The sequence below is a fragment of the Ranitomeya variabilis genome, chromosome 1 (assembly GCF_051348905.1).
Source record: "Ranitomeya variabilis isolate aRanVar5 chromosome 1, aRanVar5.hap1, whole genome shotgun sequence".
NCBI lineage: Eukaryota > Metazoa > Chordata > Amphibia > Anura > Dendrobatidae > Ranitomeya > Ranitomeya variabilis.
The window spans coordinates 122,909,663-122,921,534 of record NC_135232.1 but is presented as its reverse complement, the minus strand read 5'-3'; the positions used below and the strand labels follow the sequence as shown (position 1 = coordinate 122,921,534).

The 11,872-nt window shown below is 41.8% G+C and overlaps 1 long non-coding RNA gene across 1 annotated transcript; it reads left to right on the top strand.

Moving 5' to 3' along the window:
• The first annotated feature begins 2,532 nt into the window (after positions 1-2,532).
• Positions 2,533-5,919, top strand: LOC143793772 (uncharacterized). Its single transcript, XR_013220250.1, has 3 exons — positions 2,533-2,573; positions 3,475-3,593; positions 5,643-5,919. It is a non-coding gene; the product is annotated as an uncharacterized LOC143793772 (long non-coding RNA).
• The last annotated feature ends 5,953 nt before the right edge of the window (positions 5,920-11,872 follow it).

The window sequence follows — 11,872 nt, the reverse complement described above, 5'->3', positions numbered from 1 at the left end:
TATATTTATGGAAGTGCAAGAAATCTTGGCTATTTATGGATTTATCTAGGTATCTAGAAAATCTGACCCTACCTGCTTTAATAAGACACCCTATTGACTTGAATAGGGTGCATGTTAAGTTTAACCTCTTTCTGACCTTGGACAGGATAGTACGTCCGAGGTCAGATCACCTGATTTGATGCGGGCTCCGGCGGTGAGCCCGCATCAAAGCCGGGACATGTCGGCTGTTTTGAACAGCTGACATGTGCCCGCAATAGCGACGGGTGGAATCGTGATCCACCTGTCCCTACTAACTAGTTAAATGCCGCTGTCAAACGCTGACAGCGGCATTTAACTACTGCTTCCGGCCATCGGGCCGGAAATGAGCGCATCACCGACCTCCGTCACATGATCGGGGGTCAGCAATGCGTCGGCATAGTAAACAGGGGTCTCCTTGAGACCTCTATGGTTGTTGATGCTGGATTGCTGTGAGCGCCACACTGTGGTCAGCGCTCATAGCAAGCCTGTAATTCAGCTACATAGGAGCAATCACATGATCGCTCCTGGGTAGCTGAGCCGATCCAGTTGTGCCAGCTTCTAGCCTCCCATGGAGGCTATTGAAGCATGGCAAAAGTTCAAAAAAAGTTTACAAAAATATGAAAAAAATAAAAAATATATAAAAGTTTAAATCACCCCCCTTTCGCCCCATTCAAAGTAAAACAATAAAAAAATCAAATATACACATCTTTGGTATCGCCGAGTTCAGAATCGCCCGATCTATCAATAAAAAAAGGATTAACCTGATCGCTAATGGCATAGAGAGAAAAAAAATTGAAACAACCTAATTACGTTTCTTTTGTCGCCGTGACATTGCATTAAAATGCAATAACGGGCGATCAAAAGAACTTATCTGCACAAAAATGGTATCATTAGAAACATCAGCTCAGCATACAAAAAATAAGCACTCACCCGACCCGAGATCACGAAAAATGGTGACGCTTTCGGGTATCGGAAAATGGCACAATTTTTTTTTTTTTAGCAAAGTTTGGAATTTTTTTTCACCACTTAGATAAAAAAGAACCTAGTCATGTTTAGTGTCTATGAATCACCTGGAAAATCAAAATGGCAGGTCAGTTTTAGCTTTTAGTGAACCTAGCAAAAAAGCCAAACAAAAAACAAGTGTGGCAGTGCACTTTTTTTGCAATTTCACCGCAATTTGAATTTTTATCGCACTTTCTAGTACACGACATGGTAAAATCAATGATGTCAATCAAAATTAAAACTCGTCCCGCAAAAAATAAGCCTTCACATGGCCATATTGACCAAAAAGTAAAAAAGTTATGGCTCTGGGAAGAAGGGGAGCGAAAAATGAAAACGGAAAAACGGAAAATCCCAAGGTCATGAAGGGGTTAAACACTCCTACTAATTTTTATATTGATCAAATGTGTATGTACATGCATGTTATACAGTGTGATTGCATTAATATATTGACCAACTGCCATTTTCTCCGGTGTCCAGCATTGTTCTTCTCTGCTTCTCTGTGATGTCACAGCTCTGCAGACTGCACTCTTAGTGACCCAGAAGTATCTTACCATGAAAGCCTATGGAGCATCAGAAAGAGATATGGTCAGGGTGTTGCGGTATTTCACATATACACTCACTGGCCACTTTATTAGGTACACCTGTCCAACTTCTTGTTAACACTTAATTTCTAATCAGCCAATCACATGGCGGCAACTCAGTGCATTTAGGCATGTAGACATGGTCAATACAATCTCCTGCAGTTCAAACCGAGCATCAGTATGGGGAAGAAAGGTGATTTGAGTGCCTTTGAACGTGGCATGGTTGTTGGTGCCAGAAGGGCTGGTCTGAGTATTTCAGAAACTGCTGATCTACTGGGATTTTCACGCACAACCATCTCTAGGGTTTACAGAGAATGGTCCGAAAAAGAAAAAAAATCCAGTGAGCGGCAGTTCTGTGGGCGGAAATGCCTTGTTGATGCCAGAGGTCAGAGGAGGATGGGCAGACTGGTTCGAGCTGATAGAAAGGCAACAGTGACTCAAATCGCCACCCGTTACAACCAAGGTAGGCCTAAGAGCATCTCTGAACGCACAGTGCATCGAACTTTGAGGCAGATGGGCTACAGCAGCAGAAGACCACACCGGGTACCACTCCTTTCAGCTAAGAACAGGAAACTGAGGCTACAATTTGTACAAGCTCATCGAAATTGGACAGTAGAAGATTGGAAAAACGTTGCTTGGTCTGATGAGTCTCGATTTCTGCTGCGACATTCGGATGGTAGGGTCAGAATTTGGCGTAAACAACATGAAAGCATGGATCCATCCTGCCTTGTATGGAGCATCTTTGGGATGTGCAGCCGACAAATCTGCGGCAACTGTGTGATGCCATCATGTCAATATGGACCAAAATCTCTGAGGAATGCTTCCAGCACCTTGTTGAATCTATGCCACGAAGAATTGAGGCAGTTCTGAAGGCAAAAGGGGGTCCAACCCGTTACTAGCATGGTGTACCTAATAAAGTGGCCGGTGAGTGTATGTGGCCTGCAGACAGTTGAGGTGACAGATGGATAGCAGGTCGTCCTTTCCTATTTCGGCAGTGTTACTTTAGTATTAGTTTTTAAAACTCGTAAAACATCCTTTAATATTATACCCTATAGTAGGAAGTATCTGACAGTGACTGGAACAACGTGCATATTTCAGGAGGGAGGGAGACTAACAATGGAGGGAGAGGTTGGGTAAGAAGGGGAACGCACTTTTACTTTTAGCTCCTGTTACTTGTATTTTGTGGTTGAGGAAAGTATGTAAAAATGGGTCTGGCTTTACAATGGGTGTGTTTTAAAATGGGCATGGTTTCTTAGCACAAATATGGAACCTTTTGCTAAAAATGTAAATCCCACCAATGACCTATGATGAAAACATATGTCATAGGTAGTTAAGAAGTTCAAAAAGCCAGTAATATACTGACCAACAGATAGAGGCAAAAAGTCAAGACGAGGAACATGCAAGAACATTCCCAAATAACCCAAATTTAGGCTGTGGTTATATCAAACCCATCCCCTTGTGTAGGCCAGTTTAGAAGTTGGTCCCAGATAATCTAAATGGTTGCCAAGTATGAAAGTAACTAACCAGTGTAAGAACCCACAAGTAAGAGCTCGAGATAATGTACAAACTAAGTGCAGATGTTGCCCTTTCTTGGATATAGTTTGAAGACCCCAGAATTGCAGGACAACAATGCTGACTTATGAGTCGCAGTAGTTTGTATAGCAAAAAAATAGCAATTTTCTAAAGCCAAATTCCTTACTACTTCAAGAAGCAACCTGCATATTCTACTTTACATGAAGGGCATAAAGCCCTATATACAAACCAATTAGAAGGCCTGCTGTCGAGTCTTCAATAAATTGCCATGATCGTCTACGGTAATAAAGACATTTTAATGGATTATTTAATTCAAGCCACAGTTATGTTTTATCACTAGGTACAAACAGATATGTTGCTATGGAGACAAGTCTTAGATCATTGGCTCAAGTGCATCATGGCAAAATAACCAAGATTCATTACAATAATATAAAAAGACGCACAGTCACAGACTGCACAGTAAACATTGGTCAAAAATAGCCTCTTTTGTTCTTTTTTATGCATCTAGTGTGTTTACTAAGAGTAAGTGTTCTCAGGATGATAATTGTGGAAGACGGTAAGCACCGCAATGCTCACAGCTAACTTGTACTCTACAGTTTTAATGGCGTTATACAGCACATAAAGGAATATTAATTCAAAGATGTCAAGGCTAACAGAAAACATTACAGAGTCTATGAGAATTATCACTTTTTAGTGCTGACTTTCTGCTTTCTCAGTGATGTGCAGTGATCAGTCAGGATAAATGCAACTCTACAAGCATGCAAATCAAGTAAAGATCTCTATAGCACTGTTATGTAAGCATTGTTTACCAGCGTTAATTGTGTACTATGTGGCAGAGCTATTTAGTCACTGTAGGTTGGCATTATTCTAGCGTTGTATGGTAACATTACATGAGCACTATATTGGGCCTTGCATGGCACTGTAATAAAGCACTGTCAAGTGGCAGGTCGGCAGCTCTTAATAGGGCTTTCACAGAAAGGCTTTGCACACTTTGTCTAGCAGGTCTCAATGGAATCCTGACCTTTCTCCTATAGAGGGATCTGCACTTGTACAGGAGCCCACTGCGTTGAGTCCACGAAGAGGCTGCTGGTTGGTGGAGTGGGTCATCAAAAAATAATCAATTAGCCAGATGCGAGCCAGGACGTCAAAGTCAGGAACAAAATCAAAAGGCAATCGGGTAGTCAAATACAAGCCTAGTTAAAGGACAGGAATAAACAGGCTTGTGCCAGAGTTGGAAAGCAGGAGTGAGCAAGAGTGAAACCAATACATGGAAGCCAGAGACTGACTGCTGGGGCTTTAAAGGGACTCTGTCACCTGAATTTGAAAGGAACAATTTTCAGTCATATGGGCGGGGTTTTCGGGTGTTTGATTCACTTTTTCCTTACCCGCTGGCTGCATGCTGGCTGCAATATTGGATTGAAGTTCATTCTCTGTCCTCCATAGTACACGCCTGCGTAAGGCAGGCCCATATGACTGAAAATTGTTCCTTTCAAATTCAGGTGACAGAGTCCCTTTAAGGAGGAGCCCCACACATGGCATCCAACAGGGAGACAATTACTCTAATAATGAGCCCACTGCTTCAAAATAAGGATGAATTAGAAAATGAGTCCGTTAAACTGAAACATGCTACTGTCACACAGTGACATTCGCAGTATTAATGTGAGCTTCCAACAACAAAGGCAAAGACAGCAGGAGCATGTTCAGACATGAATGATAAAGGAAACAGCATGATTCTCTACAGGCATGATGTTTGCATAATTTATTATTGAGATAGACAGATAGATAGATAAAAGATAGATAGATAGATAGATAGATAATAGATAGATGATAGATAAAAGATAGATAGATAGATAGATAGATAGATAGATAGATAGATAGATAGATAGATAGATAGACAGATAGATAGATATCTGCTGCAGTGACATTGAGTTGGCGATAGAGGCAGCAATGCCAACATTTCGCTGATCAGGAAGTAGTAAAAATACCCTCTTTGGGTGTTGTTTTACCCCAAGCTTTTTCATAGCTTTATATAGGTTGACAAAAGACCTAAGTCCATCAAGGTCAATCTTTGATGCTTGAAAGTGTTTTTCTGCTGACCAGATTATTGTTTGTCTGGACAGTAGGTTTCGTTAGTTACTCACTATGTGACCATCAGGGTAGCACCATGTATTATTGAAACTCCCAGTTTTTGTATTTGCTTTCTCTGTACACTGGGTGTGCTATCACTGCTGTTATTCTAACCCTGACCAAGGTTGATTCCATAGGTTCCCATCTACATAGACGTGTCATTGTTTTTGGCAAATGGGCCAATATACTTTTCAAACTATATGAAAAATACCTATATTTTATAAATATAGTCTATAGAGCAGTAATGAAAATCCAAATTCATGTATTCAATTTTCACAGTTACTTTAGCACACTCAGAATGTTGTTGTATCAGTTTATTTCCTGGCTATAAGTCAGGCTTCAATACGTCTCCTGATTTTGTACATGTTCTTGTTTCTGCAGCTATTGACCCAGCTTGTTTGACCACTCTTACCTCAAGCTCAATTCTCAAGCCAATAGATACTTTGAAGACGCTGGACAAGTAGAACCTTTTGTAAACCCAGATGTCTTTATACGGGTTAAAGGGTGAAGGCCGATGTAATTTTGGGACCTGCTAAGTGGAGTTGCTTATGTCAAGTTTGTTCAAAGCAGATTCTTTGAGCCATAGGCAGGATCCTTAATGATCTTTATAATAGATGGATAAACATTTCATTGTGTACTATTTGTGCATAATCACACCTTGCAGATGGATAAAAATGTTATACAGACGCTTTATGTATGTAGTAATGTGCAAAGGATGCTAAGCAATCAGTGTTACTTAATCGCTATAATTAGTAGCAGTTAATTATTATTTCCAGCATTACCTTCAATAATCACTCTTGCAGAAGGATTTCTGGTAAGCAAAAGTGCTGGTTAGCTGCTTAAAAAAGCTCTCCACTTTTTTTTTTCAAATGGAAACTAAATTATAATGGAACTCCGGTGATTTACATGCAAAAATATTACTGACTGTGCATGGTCATACAGCTCAAATACAATATACAGTATATTCCCTAAATAAACAGGAATGTTCAATGACATGGCACATTATTCTTATGATGTGAGACTTGGACACAGTTTTCTGCAGAGAATGTTAGTACTAGGGATGAACTGCCTGAGAATGCTTATAAAAGTCAGACTGCCCAGAGCAACCAGTCTTTATCTTGTCTCGAAGTAATTCTGGCATTGTACTGACACCGGAGAAATAGAAATGTAACAGCAGCTTGACACCATGCTACTATCATGCTGAGCCCATAGTACTAATCAGATATGCAGTATCTAAAAAAAAAAGAGTACACCCCTCCACGATTTTATAAATATTTTATCTTTTCTTGGGACAACGCTGAAGATCTGACACTTTGATACAATGTAAATTAGTTAGCGTGCAGCTTGTATAACAGTGTAAATTTGGTGTGTCCTCTAAATAACTCGACACACAGCCATTAATGTCTAAACCGCTGGCAACATAAGTGAGTACACCTCTAATTAAAAATGCCCAAATTGCCAAATATGATTGAGCGGGCACCATCCACCTTATATTAAGATAAGGGGATCACCATATGCATACTTTATATAGTATACCAAACAAGAGAACGTGTATGCACAAAAATTGGGATCACCACAATAATACTGAAAAAATATAAACAGTCTTTATTTCGAAACAGTACACACAAAAAATGCTAAAAACATTTAAAAACCCATGACATAGTTTTTGGGTACTGGGTCCACATCAATAACAGGTAAATACCAACAATATATGTAAATCACAAAACAGCCTAGTACTTAGTATAGTACAAATACGCATGAACAGATCACATAGGCCAGTCAATACACAGAGGTTATATATCCAATGACCCTGTGTGCCAGTATAGTTGGCAGGTACGTTAGAGCCATTTCATCCTATTTTCCTGCCTGTCAGTACTTGCAGGGAAGGGGGGGGGGGGGGCAGACAAAAAATGTCCCAAATGCTGGAAATGCACAGGCAAAATGCCTTCTACCCGTTCCAACCCCTCAGCAAAGGAAGGGCTCTTACCTAACCTTCCATATACCCTGCACCTCTAGGATGTCCGGCCTATCTGATCAAAGAGGCTGTGTAAATACCAAGACCCACGCGTATTGACGCTGCAAGCGTCTTCCTCAAGGTCAGTATTGTCAGAAGTAGTACGTTTCCAAGTTTAAATAGAAATAAAAAGCATTATGACATCTACCAGGTGTGCAGAGCAATGGCGGCACAGTTTCATCCTGTCGGCGTATCAATTAACTCGTTAAGGATTTTCCTCTGCTCCTGACTATGACACAGTGCGCATGTGTTGAGCGCCATTAGAGTTCAACACATAGAGCTGGTGAGTATCTCCTTCCGCCCACAAGTACGGTGTCTTGTTGGGTTCAGTCAGGGCGGTCACATACAACAACAGTGCGTGATACGCGCCCTGGGGCCATACAATCAGGCTTTCTGCGCAGGCACTCACCAAACTTACCCTGGCCAGGGCACGCAACAACCACGCATAAACCCGCACTTCAGATGTTCATTCGCTGCACACACACATAATGTCAAACTACCAAGGGGATTCTCCCATGGGCCAGAAACTAAACTTTGTAGGCCCCAAGATCGTCGCAATGACAACAGTCGTTACTGTGACTTACATGTCATAATAGGCAAAGGGGCGGCATATAGCCTCTATCACAGCATATTGCTAGTAAGATATTGCAAACATACAAAAGAGACAGTGCTGGTAGGGAGCACCCTATCCAGCTAATATATACCATACGTTATTACTGGTGCTGCAAATAAAGTCACCAAAGAGACGCACATTAATAGCCATTCCCACACATAATGTTGACAATGTGAATATATCTTTACTATCCAGAAGATAGATCCCCTGTGGTTCCCAATAGTTCCTTCAAATGGTATATTCTTCTTTAGAGGATTCAATCTTGCCCATACTCCAGTAGAGCTGCATGGTGTAGATAACATCTCGAGTTCCCTGTAGATGCTACCTAGAATGCAAAAGGCATAATAAAGCAAAGTGGCACAGCACCAAACAGCCTAGAGGGAATATATATCCAAGCATCATCATGCGGGTGGTGCTATATACGATTATGTTCATGGCAATCCCAAAAAGACCATAGGAACAGTTGCCTAAAGCTTTTTGTAAAAGCCCGTGTATAGCAGCTCCTCGTTCATGCCTCCTGGTGCCAAACTTTTGAGTTCATATATCAGACGAGACTCCCTTCTCAGTAGTTCATCTGTTATCTTGCCCCCCCAATGTTAGGTGTCACCCCTTCTAGGCCCATCACCCGAAGGGTGCCCAAATTGTGCTCAAAGTGTCAATATTTTGTGCGGCCACCATTATTTTCAAACACTGCCTTAGGCCGGTTTCACATTAGCGTTTTGAGGAGCTGCAGAGGGCTGCGGACTTCCTCTGTGAAGCCCCGCCCTCTGCCACACCTCTGCTGCTAGCTCCGCCTACTTCTACATGCGGCTTGCGTACCTATCTTTAACATTAGGTACGCAGGTCGTGCGGCTGTATGCGGATGCTTCCGCATGCGTCGTTTTGATGATGCGGTGACCAGCGCAGGACCAGCAGGTAGCAATTTCTTTTTTTCTCTGCATCGTCAAAACGACGCATGCGGAAGCATCCGCATACAGCCGCACGACCTGCATACCTAATGTTAAAGATAGGTACGCAGGCCGCATGCAGAAGTAGGCGGAGCTAGCGGCAGAGGTGTGGCAGAGGGCGGGGCTTCACAGAGGAAGTCCGCAGCTCAAAACGCTAGTGTGAAACTAGCCTTAACTCTCTTGGTCAAGGAGTTCACTAGAGCCTCACAGGTTGCCACTGGAATCCTCTCCCACTCCTCTGACAGAGAATGAAGTACAGTAGATCTCTCTGATAGATAGATCAGAAAGTTTCTTTTTTTATGTGCACTATTGATTTCTGAAAACTGTAAGATGACAGCTACTCTTTAATGATAATCCACCTCACTACAGATTACCTTAGAGAAAAAATACGGAATTATAATGGGTGCAGGGTTTATAGTCAAACCTGGGCCCTGGAGTCTGTGTGGGCCCAAAAAGACCTTTTGACCTTTATGAAAAGACCAATAATTTTGCATTAAGACTAGTGGCGTAACTTGAAACTTGTGAGCATCAATGCAAAATCTTCAAAAGGTCCCACAATTATCATAAGTTTCTAATACTCTCAGTGTTCTCATATATCCAAAATGCTATATTGGGCCATTCTAAGCTTCAACCCCTGCCCCTAGGGGTGCATTCACACTCTGCTTTGTCCTATGTTCATTGTTGCTTTCAGGGCTTACATTCAAGCATATTTGCCAATAGGGTTATTGATTATAATGAAGCCATAGGGTCATTGTGTGCTCTGTCATGAATCATTATCGGGTTTATATGCCTATTGGAAGCAGACACTCAAATGCAGTCTACCACAACTAAGTGTCCGCCTCCAGTAGGCGTACATTCTTGAAAATGATGCCCGACAGTGAGCACATTGGCCTTGTCGGCGCATATGCCTGAATACTATTTTGCTGGGGGTTAAGAAGGTAACCTCAACGAGACCACTGAACATGGACAACAATGCAGTGTGAAAGGGCCCTCATTGGAAGCCACATACTTCAAGACTTCATGTTAGGTCACAAGGAAGAAACAAAATTGAAAAATTATATCAAATTACCGGACCTAAGTCCCTTTGTAAAGTCATAACTTAAGTGTTATATAATACTTTAAAGCCTGCTGCTACATACAGTATGTGTTACAACAGTACAAAAGTACAAATATGCGATATGTAAAACCTACAAGAAAACAAATGAGCAAAAACCCTGCTGTAAATAAGTAAAAAGCAAAAACTGCATCTAAATAACACAGGGTTTTTAGTAATATTGTTTTTGATCAAAAATAGCATAAAAGCTATCCCACCATGTCAAGGTAACTCTGATCGGGACAGTCCTACCATGTCTAATATTAAAAATCTTACCATGTGTAAATGTTGACCTCAGTGTGAATAATGGCAGACAACAGGACTGGGTCCAACCAGTGAAACACCAGACTGGGGGAGCTTTATATACAATCTCCTGCTCAGAAAAGGGTGGCCACACCCCAGCTTGCACAGAATGCAATAATACAAAGGAAAAACACAAAAATCGAGCTTGATTTAAGTTGGTACACATGCAGCATATAAACGCATGTTCACATTGGCCACGAAACATATAAAACCTACAAGAAAAAAAATGAGCAAAAACCCTCCTGTAAAAAAGTAAAAAGCAAAAAGTGCATCTAAATAACACAGAGTTTATAGCAATACTGTTTTTGATCAAAAATAGCATAAAAGCCATATCACCACGACAAGGTAACTCTGATCGGGACAGTCGTACACCGTCTAATATTAAGATATATAAGATGTGATATGATATGATAGCAAGTTATCCATGATATCTGAAGCATAGTTCTTGATTAAAGGTTTGGATTATATTCATACAAGAATTGTAGTAATGTACATTTACATTATGTCTGTCCTTCTTGAAGAGATTGACTACATTTTTCTCGCTTATAAAGCACCACCATCAATTCCAAATTGCTTTTAAGAACATCATTACTGTTCCCTACAGGGGCTCACAATCTAAATTACCTATCAGTAGGTCTTTTAAGTGTTGGAGAATATAACAATACCTGCAGGAAACCAACGTAAACATGGAGAGAACATAGGGTACCGTCTCACTATACGATTTACCAACGATCACGACCTGCGATACGACCTGGCCGTGATCGTTGGTAAGTCGTTGTGTGGTCGCTGGGGAGCTGTCACACAGACAGCTCTCCAGCGACCAACGATGCCGAAGGCCCCGGGTAACCAGGGTAAACATCGGGTTACTAAGCGCAGGGCCGCGCTTAGTAACCCGATGTTTACCCTGGTTACCAGCGTAAAAGTAAAAAAAAACAAACAGTACATACTCACCATCTGATGTCCGTCAGGTCCCTTGCCTTCTGCTTCCCGCTCTGACTGAGCCGCCGTACAGTGAGAGCAGAGTGCAGCGGTGACGTCACCGCTGTGATCTGCTCTCACTTTCCGGCCGGCAGACAGTCAGAGCGGGAAGCAGACGGCAAGGGACCTGACGGACATCAGATGGTGAGTATGTACGGTTTTTTTTTTTTTACTTTTACGCTGGTAACCACGGTAAACATCGGGTTACTAAGCGCGGCCCTGCGCTTAGTAACCCGATGTTTACCCTGGTTACAAGCGAACGCATCGCTAGATCGCTGTCACACACAACGATCCAGCGATGACAGCGGGAGATCCAGCGACGAAAGAAAGTTTCAAACGATCTGCTACGACGTACGATTCTCAGCAGGGTCCCTGATCGCTGCCGCGTGTCAGACACTGCAAGATCGTAACTATATCGCTAGAACGTCACGAATCGTGCCATCGTAGAGATGAAAATGCCACTGTGTGACGGTACCCATACAAACTCCTTTCAGATGTTGTCCTTGGAGGCATTTGATCCCAGGTATAGACACCATAGATTCACAGCTCTTTTATCCAATTCCTATCTCCGCCCTTGAAATGGATGAATATGCAGTACATTCTTCTTTATAGTAGGGTCAAAGAATAAAACCAGTCCCATGAATGGAATGATGAAAGATGAAA